The sequence below is a fragment of the Cupressus sempervirens genome, chromosome 1, assembly GCF_028749045.1.
Source record: "Cupressus sempervirens isolate cs-2001-9-10 chromosome 1, ASM2874904v1, whole genome shotgun sequence".
Taxonomy (NCBI): Eukaryota; Viridiplantae; Streptophyta; class Pinopsida; order Cupressales; family Cupressaceae; genus Cupressus; species Cupressus sempervirens.
This window is the reverse complement of record NC_143118.1, coordinates 491,414,796-491,428,462: the sequence shown is the minus strand read 5'-3', so window position 1 is coordinate 491,428,462 and position 13,667 is coordinate 491,414,796. Positions and strand designations below refer to the sequence as shown.

Genomic DNA, 13,667 nt, shown 5'->3' with positions numbered 1-13,667 from the left:
GTTGTTGAAGGAAAAAGAGTAAACTGTTGAGCCAGGTGAATTGAGCAAAGAAAAGGAAAGATAAGAAGCAAAATTGGTGAAAGAGTGAATCAATTGAGTGAGTAAAGAGAAGGAAAAAAGAGCAAGAACAAAGATCCAAACAAGAAAAGGTATTTTTAATTCTTAAGAGATTGTTTCTATTGTTAATATTTAACCATTGTAGCAAAAAATCTCAAAATAACCGAGTGGAGCTAACAAGTCCATGAAAAGGATATATGGTAACATTGATTAGTAGTGTCTATAAGTCCTTTAAATTAGGCCACTCTATAGTTAGGCATAAGGAGTGATAAGGTCTAGATGAACTTTTTGGTGATATCCTCTAACAAGGTCACATTAATAATGTGTATGTAACCTTTAACAAGGTTGGATCCTAACAGAGCTCGCTTCAAAAGAGTGAAATTTTTAGGTTACCAATCCCAGGTGGTTTTTCCCTTCATAGGATTTCCACATTAAAATCATGGTGTCAAATGTGTGAATGTTATTTGAGTTGCAAGTTGTTTTACATGTTTTTATAGTTTATTGTAACTTGATAATAACTAAGTAATCACTAAGTAATAACTAGAAAGTTTATTGACACTCGGTAATGCAAGGAGTAATGAAATAATCATTTATAAAGAAGTGAATGAAAAAGTTAAGTTGAATGACTACAACAAGTGATTTTTGATAATGTTTATGATGTTTTGTTGGTACTAAAATGTTTGAAGGGACTATATGATAACTAGACATAACTGATTCATACCCCCCTCTCAATTATCTAATAGATATTGGTAGGACTCAATGAGAAAGTAGACAATGAAGCACTACACTTATGGAAACAATATTTGATGTTGATTTACCACAAGAATATGGATTGGTGGAATATATATAATTATGAGAAATATAGGGCATGAACATACACCTAACCAAGGAATAACATGATGGTTCTACTAGCTCTAGCACATTGATAAGGGAAGACAATTAATAGATTGAAATTTAAGATTATACATATGATATTGAAGACAGAAAAATGGAAAAACAACATGAATAAAAAAAAACAAATCAAGAAGAACAAGAAATAGATACATATAGTAGAACTAAGGAGGAAGTACATGCTACCAACATAACACAATATATTGATGAAAAAATAGAAATAGTATTAATCAAGAAGAAAATAATAGATATTGAGAAGGGAAAGGAACAAATAGTTGAAATAGAGGAAGTATAAGTTACAATAACATTGCAAAATATGATTGATGTTATAGATGAGCAAGAGAAAATAAAGAGGGAATAAGAAAAAGAAAAAGAAAATCTTGATGAGAGACCAAAATATACTATTTAAAGAGCATCCAAACAAATTGAACCACAAAGACAATAGGTATATATCAAAAGCTACATAGGAAGGTTAGAAAAGGAAAAATAGATAAGGAGAATGCAGAAGAAGAAATTCTTGAAAGGAACATTTCATACATTTTTAAGATTACTATTGAAAAATCATAATTAACAAGGATTGGTCAATTAGAGAAGTTTGTGGATATTGTTAGCATTAATCAAAATAACAAAGAACTTAGAAAAAAAAGCTAAGAAGAAATTGTAATCTGACAAAGACAAAAAGCAGGTACATAAAGTGATAGAACTTACAAGATCATAAACAAGAACTTACAAAGACAAAATGCCAGAACTAAGTAGTATAAGTACATCACAAAAATAATAATTAGAGTCATAAACAACATCAATGTACTAAAAATGCAAGGAGATATGGAACAAAACCATGAAATAAAAATAAAAATGGGTAAAAACACTTTTGGTAAAAATCTCAATTACTTCTAGTACAATCTTTAGCATTGCTACCAAAAAGAGGGAGAATAAGATCAAAAATTGGGAGAATGAGGCTTATAGTAAAGCAAGTAGATAGGGCGAGAAGTATAATATGAAAATTTTGATACAAATATTTTCTTCCATCAATAAAAAAGGGGAATATTGTTACTTGAAAAAACCCTCTATAGATTATTAATGAAGATTTTGCTATGGTTTTCATTGCTAGCAAACCAAACAAGTAAATCATATAAGGAAAACCACAAGGGAGAGATAGAGGTGAACAAATAATTCTTACAGGAGAACCAAAGTCACTATTAGAATTAAGGAGAGTTATTGGTGCATAAGATATGGATAGAGTTAATAGGTGCAATGGAAACACTATCAAAGAACATGAGAGTTATCAATAAACAACAAAATAGTTTGGAAATTTAGAAGTATTATCATCACAACAAAAGATTCATTAGATCTAGACAAATGACTGATGGATGGAAATTTGCAAAGAAATAATTCAAAATAGTTTATAAATAAAGGTGAAAACATTTGAGTGTTGAATTTGAGGATGAAGTAGCAAATGAAATAAAGTTTATTAGAATGATATAGCAAACAAGTAATGATGAAATTAAAAGTCAAAATGGTGTATAGAAGGTTCAAGAAGATATATTATGGAACCATAATTAGGATTAGGGAAGTGTTAAGGATGGAAAAGATATAACAATGATCACACAAAAGTAAAGAAGTGTTGATAGTGCAATGTAAAGGATATTACCATTGCATGTTACTAAAAAATAAGAGTAAATAATTGAGGGATTATAGAGCATAGAAGGAGCATAAATTGACAAGCTTTAGGAAAAAGAGATCACAAGTCAATTTTGTTGTTGATTTATTCCTAATAGTTTAGCAATAAGATTGTGAAATCCCTTAATTGGGTAGTCTTTAGTCAAACTTAGAAGTTCTATAATGAACTTATTATAAATCCCTTTATTGGGTGAACACTGTAAAAGTGTGATAACATATCTTGGTATCATAGTCATTAGTAGGACTTTAGATACTTCTAGTATGGTATAAATCATTCCTAATGGGGTGAGGCCATTCAAAAGATGACATTTATGTAAGCTCTTAATCAAAAACCTTATTATTGCAATTTTGAGTTGTGGGTATCATTTAGACTATAGTTTTTCACTCTAACAAAGGGTTTTTTGTGAGACCAAAATATTATGTTATGATTTTTGTGTAATTATTCTATCTAAAAGTTTATTAATGTATATTTAATTTATCGAAATTTTTTTTGTTAGTGAATAGATTGTCCTTCGAGGAAATGTGTGCAAATCTGACCTTGAATGCCTAAGTGAAAGGACAAATTAGCACCAATAGTTGGATAGGTTATCATTGGATTGAAAACCTTCCTTCGAATTTTATTGGGTACAACTCCCCATATGAGATATTCAATGAATTAATTTGTGAATGCTTTTAACCAGAAAGCATGAAAGGATATCAAGCATCTATTCGTAAATACAACATAGATGCAAAAACCTAAACTACTGCATGAAAATAAATGGTAAATGATACAAAACCCATTCACCCTGACATATTACAAAGGATGAAGTTAAGAAACACATTATCTGTCTTTTGAGAAAGTGCAAAAACAAAGCTGTGGAGATGTAACAACATATTTCAGAGAAAACTAAAGTGACACAAAGATCATGATTAGTGGAAAGTAGATTGCTGAAACTCTAAGTTTTGACATACAATTAACTTTCAAGTCTCCCTCCTCTAAAAGAAGAAAGATGCATTTTCTATTACAATCACCATTAATTAAATCTAAAGTTTTACTTTGCATTTCAAACAAAACACAACTCTCTTATTTCTAAACACACGCAGTTCAGAAAGAAAGAAAGGGAAACCCTAGCTCTACTCCTCATGACCTTCACAAGAAAATGGGCTAATGTTGGAAAATTTTCCCTCTTTGCTATAGCACCAAGTCTACAATACTAGAGAGAAAATATGGAACTCCCTTTTGAATTTTCTCTACCCTATTAAATAGAATTCCATGAAAATTTCCTTTGGTTTCTGTAACTGCTTCTTGCTAGTTGGTTCTTTTCACATTCTTAGGAAATTTTCTTTACCCTTCCCATTGGTTTTCCTTGATAATATTTATTGAATTTTATGTTTTTCCCACCATTTTGATGACTCCTCAACTTTATTTCTGTAAGATCAAATCATCTTTAGCTATCAAAATTGATTCTTGAAATTGCCCCTTTTTACTATTAGGTTGTCATTGGCTTTTTATCTTCATATGATATTTTTAAATAACATTACCCACTAAAGATGATATAATGTTTATTAAAACATTATGATATCATTTATTTCTTTCCCAATCTTCATTCAGGAACATCTGTCATCATATACCATTAGGTAACTTTAAATGAGGATTGTTAATTTAATTATATGAATTGCCTAACTAGGAGCACTTAGACAACTGGCATATATTCCTGAGCACCATCATTATGTGCATCTTCCAATTTATACACAACATCCTTTTCAGAGTTCTCTTAATCAACATGTAATTCTATATTCACAAGCTAAACATTGATCTAACGATTGGAACTTGCCTTCGCGTATAGATTTTAATGCAATTTTAAAGCTTAGTGGAGAAGATTCTTTCAGTTTCCCAATAATATTTGCATACCATGCATCACTTTTACCAATTGCTTCTATTTCCAATGCACATATGATATCCTCAATAGTATCCTTCAAAAAATAATGATCAATAGCATTCATTCTTCGAAGATAGCTTTTTGCATATGGCATGGCAACATTAGAATATTCTTCCAAAGTAGTTTTAACCACTTATGGGTCCTTCATCACCAATGATCCAATATTCTCTTCAATCCATTTTATCCTCATGCTAACTGTAAAATGTTTTGCAAGACCAACAACAAGCATTTCTACAGTCTTATCAGTTACCACACAAAATGTGCCAAGAACAGAGATACCAACCCCTTCTCCCATTGTTAACCCATCCAACAATGCCACATGTGGCTTTGCATAGGTCCCAACTGTTGGAATTATGATTAATTTTTTCATTAGTGACAACACTTACTCAATTCTAAATGCTTACTGAGCATCCATTGGTTACCTTGTAAGCTTAGCAGTTATGCAATTTACACTGAGCATTCTTGAAGCTACCGAGTAAATACAAGCAATGTGAAGACCAGTAGTGTGTACAGAGTTTCTCAATGTCTACCGTGCTTCACAGTGTCTACCGAGTAGTAAGTTTTTGTCATGGAGATTCAGTGTTTACCGAGTAAAGAAAGGTAAACTCAATGTGCAGTATCTATAGAGTGACACTACATCTACTGAGTCACCAGTGGTTACTGAGTTTAGAACTACATTGAGTGATTAGTATGGATCAAGCCTTTACTTCTACCAAGTGCATGATGATGTCGGGTAATGCAGTGGATGTCATGTATCAGAAGGTCATCGAGTCAGTTTAGTGAACCTGAGTTATTTACTATTGGGCCAACTTTGTAATGTATTGTTCACTTGTATCTTGGCCGACCTTGCAATTTTGTAAATTTGAAAGGTATATATGTAAAATGTATCATAAGATATCAAATATGTAGGAAGGGATAGCGAAGTAATGTGAAGTAATTTTGAAAATATCTGTGAAGGATTTTTAACAACAGTTCAAGGAATACAACAAGGTCAATACAGAGGTAGAAAAGTTATATTCATCACATAAGGTGATTAGTGCATAAAGGATCTTATCAAAAATAAGTTGTAAGTAGATCCACTACTTCATCTTAATAGGTGAATAAGTTTTCTAAATCCTCTAACAAGGTAGACTTAATAGTCTTTGTATAAATCTCCTAACCAAGTACATACTTCATTGTATGTTTTTAAATCCTCTAACAAGGTGGACCTAGCAGTCCTTTTTGCTCCTAACAAGGTAGATCACTAGAAGTGGTCAATGTAAGCCTTAATAGGCAAACTTTATGCTGCAGTATTGAAGTTTTGTGAGTATCATCCCCACCCTAGTTTTACTTTCTATTTGAAAGGTTTCTAGGTCACCAAAATATCGTGTACTTTTATGTAAAGAATTTTTTATGTTTCAAAACTAATGAATGTAGTAGCATAGATGGATGTGTGGTAAATTTAAAGAAAAGTTTTAAGGTTACTGATTCATCCCTCCCCTCTTAATAACATATCATATCTTGAATATTTCCAACAATTGGTATCAGAGCTTTGTGGTTCTCAAGACAAAATTTTGGCAGCTTGAGCAAAGATCTAAAAGACAAATGGAGATATTTAGACTTGACAAGGCAATTGAAAATGAAAAGCTAGTTCTAGAAATGGCCATAGCTCAACTCAAAGAAGCAAAGGAGCCTCTTTCCCAATCCTTGAAAAGAAGGAAGGAACTCATAAGACAAATGGATGACCATTAGTATGTCGAAGAAAATATTAAAGACCTTTTACCATCAAGAAACTTAGATGAAGCTAATGAGGCAATCAAGGAACTCCTAGAAAAGAATGGCTCTCTATAGGAAGAAGTAAGAAAATTCAAAAGAGAACAAGAAATCCAATCAATTAGGCTATGTGGAATTTTGGAACAAAGGAATAAGGAAAATGAAGACTTGGAGGCAAGAAATAATGAAAGACAAAATCAATCCAATCAGCATGATGAGCTCATTGATCAAATCTCTAGAGCAAATGAAGAAATTAGGATTCTCAAAGCATAAATTGAAAGAATAAGAAATGATCTATATTATGAAAGGGAAATTAATGAAAGAATATTGAGAGAACTGAGATGTGAACAGAAAAGTGTTGCAAAATTAAAAAATGACCTAAATATTGAAAAATAAATCAATGAAAGAATGTTGAAATCACAAGAAGACATGAATCAACTGATCCAGCAAAACGAGCAGAATCTTCATAAGAAAAAATGTAAAGTAGGACTTGGATACAATGAAGAACAAGGTGAATCTTCCCAGCAAGGTACAAAAAGGAATCTAAAACCCTCATGCAATCATTGTGAGAAAATTGGTCATACATCAAACAAATCCTAGAGCAATGGAAAAGGAAAATTCAATGGAAAGTGCTATAACTATAATCAGCATGGTCACAAAGCCAATGAATGCAAGGATGAACCAAAATTTGAAGGTAATTGTCACAAATGGAAAAAGCATGGTCACAAAGCATCTCAATGTAGATCCAAATCATTCAATCTAGCTGAACAACTTGTAAAAGCAATATTTAGATGGGACTACAATACCTGGTGTAGATGTCATTATTGTGGAGAATATGGACACACTAGTATAGATTGTGCAAGGCATCACCTAAGGAAGAAAGACACTACTATAAGGTGTTACACATGCACTAAACTCATTCATATAGCTAAAAACTACATGAATATAGGAAAAATTGAAGATTAAAAGAAAGCAAGGGCTGACAACATAAGGAAATAAATGAAGAAGCAATGGATTCCTAAATCCACTGAAGATACAAGCTCAGATAATGGAAGTGAAGTCACTCAAGAAGTGGGTCACTCCATCCCCCTCAAACTAAATTCCTAAGAATGTGTTGGAGCTATACTCAACAAGGAAATCATAAGCAGTTCCAAGAAATATGAGGAATGCAAATGATCCAATCAGTATTCTAGATACACCAGGATCACAAAAAGGTTATCTTTCATTGATTGCATTAGACTCCATTAAGGGAAATGATTAAAGACCTTACCGAGCAAGGTCGAGAGTAAAAGGAATTTGATTCATCTACCAAGTTGATACTCTTTCCAAGTTAGGTCAATGGATGATAGTCTATCACGCACTTCAATAGTATGGTACCTAGCATTAATGGCAAACTTTTCATCAAAATGGGAAATTCAACTCCATTTTTCATTGTATCCTCAGAGTAAAGAGGTCTCCAGGTACATTCAAGCAATTTCAAGAGATTTTGAGAAAATTTGTAGTTAGGGAATTTGTTTGAAGATTTCCATCACTTGCCAAGTAGCAATGGCATCCAGAAGCACTAGCACTAGCAAGGTGAAAATAGGATCATAGATGTTGGTGAAGGGTGTAGAATGGAAAGCACTAAATTTCAAGTTAGTTCCTATAGTGGTAGAGGCAATTGACCCTAATGGCACACAATCACAAATTCCACCAAAGGTACTTCTGATTAATGATATTCACACTAATTTTAAATGTTCATTTCAAGAGATAGGAACACTAGAAATGGATAGTGCTTTAGAAGAAATGCATGTTGATGGCTCATTGAAACCCAAGCACAAGCATTTGGAAACAAAAGGGTTGACTCACATATCACACCTGCCAAGAAGCTTTCAGATAAAATGGATTAGGTATATTCTTAGCCGTGTTCACAATGGTTAGTTATGGTTGGAGTGGCCTATATTGATCACCAAAAAGATGATTCACAAGATTACTGGCCTTCCCATTCTGAGCAAAGCTAAATCCACCAAAACCCTAGGTTGGGATGAACTCCAAAAGAAAACCCTAGCGGAGTGGGATGGTAGAGGCTTAAAAATTAGCACTATTACTGACGTAGAGATGAGGTTCAAAATTCATGTAATTGCTCACAATATTTACAGTTGTAGTCATTTGAATAGTGTGCCATGTGAGGTAGTTGATTTAGCATTCAAAATTGTGAAGAAAAACTTGGAATATGACCTATCAAAGCTACTACTAAGGCAACTAAACAAGAATATGGATAGCATCAAGTCATCAAAGAACAATCCCTGCAAATTCAGTTCTTTGTTAACATGTCTCTTCTTTTACGTGCAAAAATTCTTTCCATCCAAAGGTTTTGACGTATGGAGAAAGGATGTTCCCATTTTGTATTAGATAAATGAGTTTATAGTAGAAATGGGTGTAAACTTTGACAGTATAATGGATAATTATTTTGAAGGCTTCAAAGAAAGAATGAACAACAGGTTTAGGATTCCTCCTAAACATGTTGAGAACTACAAAGATGATGTATGTTTCATGGTAGACTGCAATAGAGTATACATTCAAGTAGTTAAGCCCTGAGTTGCATGGGTGAAACCTCTCCCTTATGAGGTCAATATTGATGAAGCTAGGGACATCATTGAAGCACTGGTAAATGAGCTTATAGATCCCAAGCAACCAATTTTTGGTACTTATGATGAGGCAAAATCTAGGATTGAATTAGAAATTAAGCTACCTCAAGCAATTAGCAAAGGTAAGAGAAAGATTGCTAAGATGAAAACTATCACTAATCCCTTAATGCTTACCAAGGGAAAAGGAGAGGATGAAGAAGAGGATCAAGAACAAGATGAGGAAGAGCAAGAATTAGAAAAAGAGGTAGAGCCAACAAAGAAGAAAGGGAGGGTTATCATTACTAAATCTCCAAAGGTCTCCACAACTGTTTTCACTAGGAGAGGCAAAGGAAAAAATAAAGATGAAGTAGTATTCAAAAAGCCCCAACTTACCTTCCAAGAAAGGTTGAAATAGATGGAAGAAGGAGCTGGCATCACAAACTTCAAAGCTTTAAAGTTTGAAACTAGAACTGATGCAAAGAAGATGTAGATTGAGGAGCTAGTACTCACCAAAATGGGAAAGTGGAAGTATTCCCCAGACTAGATTTCTCCTTAGATCTCAAAAAAATTATTAGTAAGATTGCAAGTGAGGTGGGAATCAACCACACAAATAGAAAAAGACATCTATGAACAATCCTTGAAGAATCTATTACCAAATCTCACTGAGGTAGAAGTAAAGGCATCCATGAAGAATAATGAAGGTAAAATGATGATTAGATTTCACACATGTTTGATTCTAATTAAGGACATTGAGCATGTTGTAAGAGATTCAAAAAACATGTGGAAGAATTTCTATCATCTGCATAAACCTAGTGATGATCCAGTTGTGATCAAGGATGATGATGGTGATGGTGATGATGAAGAAGATGACAACACTCCATGTGCTACTATTGATATTGGAGATTATCAAGCACTAAGGGTTGATGATGAAGGGAAAGGGGAAGAAGTTGAAGAGGAAGACAAGGAGGAAGAGGACAAAGAAGATGACCCAATGAAGATTACAATAGAAGTCTTTGCTTCCCTTCCTCACTCTCCACCTAAGCTGGCAACATCATTAGGGTTGGAGACAACTTTAGTAGGATTGATTGCATCTACATCAAAAATATCATTTCCTCCTACCACCCACAGCTCCAAGCATCTTCTATGGAAGTATCAATTACTTCATCTACTGAGCTACAACCCTCTTCATCAACACTCAAGAAATCAATCACAACATCATCAACTGTGCCAACTTTTTCTGTTCCATTATAGTAAGTTCAACAGCCCATTCTACAATTTTGTCTACCATAGCTCTGACTGCACCAATCTTTGTTAGTACTTCAATTATACCTATTGGTACATCATTTTTGGGAAGTACATTAATTTTGGATATGTTGGTACTTCTCTCAGTTGTCCTCCAGTTGGACCAATTCAAGTTTTTTCTGCTAGTCCATCTATATCAACTATTGTTTCTATTTCTAAATCCAAGGAAGTAAGCACTGAAGTAAAACCTAAGACTTCTCTAAAACTTCTACTTACTGATAAGGAAATTGATGAAGATTTAGATTTGGATAAAGAAATTATTATTCCTAAGATAGATTTAGAAACTGCCTCAACCAATAAAAAGAGAATGGTCAGTCAACTTTTAGAGCTAAAGGCAAGGCAGAAGCAGCTAAGAGAAGAGAGGGACAAAGAATACACAATAATCAAGAATGCCAAAAATATAATTACTGAAGCTATTGATGTTGATGTTGATCCATCTCAACAAATTTTGTTACAATTAGAAGAGGTTGTAAATAAGTTCAATGAGGACACCTCTGGACAAGAGAAGCTCATTGAAAAGGAAGAGAATAAATTTGACAATAAGGTGCTTGAACACATTGCAATAAAGAAGGTAGAATTATCCACAATTTTGAGCAACCTTGAGCAATCTTTTACAAATGTAACATTACTTTTTGGCAAGCCTTCTGATTTTACTGAGTACACCAAGGATGTTAAAGAAAAATTAAATAAGATAGATGTGGAAATGAAGGCTAGTGCTTAAAAGTTATAGCTTGACCATAGTTCAAGCTCTTCACATCACATGAAGATGAAATTTTTGTCAGAAACTAGGGAGAATTACTTAGAGAAGTAGCCAAGATCAGATCTACATTGATTGACATCCAAAATATGATCCTTCCAATCATCGACCAAATGCAGAAACATATTGCCTTTTAAAAAACATTGATTCAAGACAATCATTTTTCTATAGCAAATCATATGATTGAAATTTCTATAGAAGTTCAAGTGGCTCTCTCCACTTACAAAGTTTTGCACGATAATTGGGATAAGACATTGTCTCTTATTCTCAACGTACACTCCAAATTTCTCTCACATTTTGGTGTCTCTATTTGAATTTATTCTATATATTCTTTGGCATTATTATCAAAAAAGGGGAGTATGAGATGAACAAGAGAAGAGAAAAAGGGGAGTAAAAGAGACTTGTGAAGAAATAAAAGTAAATTAACATATGTACAGATAAAAGCTATGCATGCCATATGTATCGGGGAGATATTGGTAAATCAAAATCAGAATGTCAGTTAACATAAATTTTGGTTCATAAGTGTTTTTTTCACTAATGCCAAAGGGGGAGATTATTGGAATTATGATTATTTTTGTCATTAGTGACAACACTTACTCAATTCTGAATGCTTACTAAGCATCCAATGGTTACCTTGTAAGCTTAGTAGTTATGCAATTTACACCAAGCATTCTTGAAGCTATCGAGTAAATATAGGCAATGTAAAGACCAATAGTGTCTACTAAGTTTCTTAGTGTCTACCGTGCTTCACAATGTCTACTAAGTAGTAAGTTTGTATCATGGAGATTTAGTGTAAACCAAGCATTGGAAGAAGTAGTGTTTACTGAGTAAAGCAGGGTAAATTCAGTGTGCAGTATCTACCTTGTGACACTACATCTATCGAGTCACCAGTGGTTACTGAGTTTAGAACTAAATTGAGTGATTAGTATGGATTGAGTCTTCACTTCTATTGAGTGCATGATGATGTTGAGTAATGCAGTGGACACCGTGTATCAGAAGGTCACCAAGTTAGTTCAGTGAACCCGAGTTATTTATTGTTAGGATGACTTTGTAATGTATTTGTTCACTTGTATCTTGGACGACCTTGCAATTTTGTAAATTTAAAAGGTATATATGTAAGATGTATTTATAGATATCAAATATGTATGAAGGGATAGCGAAGTAATGTGAACTAATTTTGAAAATATCTGTGAAGGATTTTCAATAGCAGTTCAAGGAATACAACAAGGTCAATACAAAGGTAGAAAAGTTATATTCATCACATAAGGTGATCAATGCATAAAGGATCTTATCGGTAATTAGTTGTAAGTAGATCCACTACTTCATCTTAATAGGTGAATAAGTTTTCTAAATCCTCTAACAAGGTAGACTTAATAGTCTTTGTATAAATCTCCTAACTGATTACATACTTCATTGTATGTTTTTAAATCCTCTAACAAGGTGGACCTAGTAGTCCTTTGTGCTCCTAATAGGGAAAAGCACTAGAAGTGGTCAATGTAAGCCTTAACAAGCCAACTTTATGCTACAATATTGAAGTTTTGTGGATATCATCCCCACCCCAGTTTCACTTTCTATTTGAAAGGTTTTTGGGTCACCAAAATATTGTGTTGTTTTGTGCAAAGAATGTTCTATGTTTCAAAACTAATGTATGCAGTAGCATAGATGGATGTGTGGTAAATTTAAAGAAAACTTTTAAGGTTACTGATTCACCCCTCTGCTCTCAGTAACTTGTCATATCTTGAATATTTCCAACACCAACAAGGTACATAAACTGATAGGCTTTATTGAAGAAGTCTTTGCATTCTTCCACTTTCCCTTTATTGGCCAACTGATAAATTTTCACAATGTCTCCCCACTATAGAAAGCCCTATCACCGGTACCCTTTAACAGTGTGTAATAGAATCCATTGAAGATGTTAGTCATAAAACTTGTAACCCAAGTTCATGAAGGGGATCAACATACTAAAGATGGCTCCAAATTTCTATAGGGCACAAGTTTTAGAGATGGAGTCAAACCTTTTAGATTTATACAACAATGTATGTATCATAGAAGAGAAGATTTCTACCATCTTCATAAGCATGGCAAGAATCATCATTAACATATGATCTAATTATCTTTTGTGGACTGATTCATGTCATATTTTATTCCTTCTTGTTCTTTCCAATTTGTGTCACTTCATCATCCACACCTGCACCATGACTTAAGAGGCTCGATGCTGAGCTTGTACATTTGTCTGTGCTTTTAAATTTGAGGGGCACTTGGGATATATATATATGTATAAGTTTTCTTTTTTTTGCATGAATCTTTTGATTCTTTTTCATTGATTTGGAAACCCAAGCTTCTCCATCCTTCATGGATTTTCCTTCTGCATTCAATTATTTTTGGCGACTTGGGACTTTTACATGCATATGTAAATGTGGGTGAAGTACGCTCTTGATGGAATAGTAACATTTACCATATACATTGAGTGAAACATATATTCTTTATGTTAATTGTATCTACTTAATGTGCTTGATTATCATTATGAGCCCATATACTCACAAGCTGGAAGGAATGAATGTTGATTTGTTGCATGTTAAATCATAGCTTTCAATGAACTTCTTCATGAAGAGATCCAAACTACTTTGGATATAATCATAGTGCCCCATTGAACATGCTCTGCCATAGGCAAGTGATCTTGCAGAAGCTTGACCTGAGCTCTAT

At 33.4% G+C, this 13,667-nt stretch overlaps 1 pseudogene; it reads right to left on the bottom strand.

Annotated features, from left to right (window-relative positions):
- Nucleotides 1-4,386: 4,386 nt before the first annotated feature.
- LOC149578395 (3-hydroxyisobutyryl-CoA hydrolase-like protein 1, mitochondrial pseudogene) lies at nucleotides 4,387-12,887 on the bottom strand (annotated as a pseudogene).
- Between the last annotated feature and the right edge of the window lie 780 nt (nucleotides 12,888-13,667).